Below are 331 nucleotides of genomic sequence, written 5' to 3'. Positions count from 1 at the left end.
TATTTTAAGCTCCTCTGTTATTTAATTAACATGTAATATTTGTATTTGGTAACTAAAAATGCCAATATTTGATGTCCTAGAGGGACTACTTTTGTTGTCTACTGCTTGCCTCTTCTAATTCACTTCCTGGTGCTGTGTTTTCTCCTAGGTTTTGCCTTGGCACTGTATCTGGGGATTCTTGGAGGTTGAGGTTAAAGATGAACTTGTGTGAAGATTTGCATTTGCTCTTTATAGTCAAGTCACCTGGTTGCACTACTAATGTGGAGTCCTTTTATATTGAAATACTGTATTATTAGGGTTCAGTTTTTTTGGACCACATAAATGGTGGATC

Source organism: Mandrillus leucophaeus, unplaced genomic scaffold (assembly GCF_000951045.1).
Source record: "Mandrillus leucophaeus isolate KB7577 unplaced genomic scaffold, Mleu.le_1.0 Scaffold160, whole genome shotgun sequence".
Taxonomy (NCBI): Eukaryota; Metazoa; Chordata; class Mammalia; order Primates; family Cercopithecidae; genus Mandrillus; species Mandrillus leucophaeus.
The sequence above is the reverse complement of the archived record's forward strand: the minus strand, read 5'-3'. Positions refer to the sequence as shown.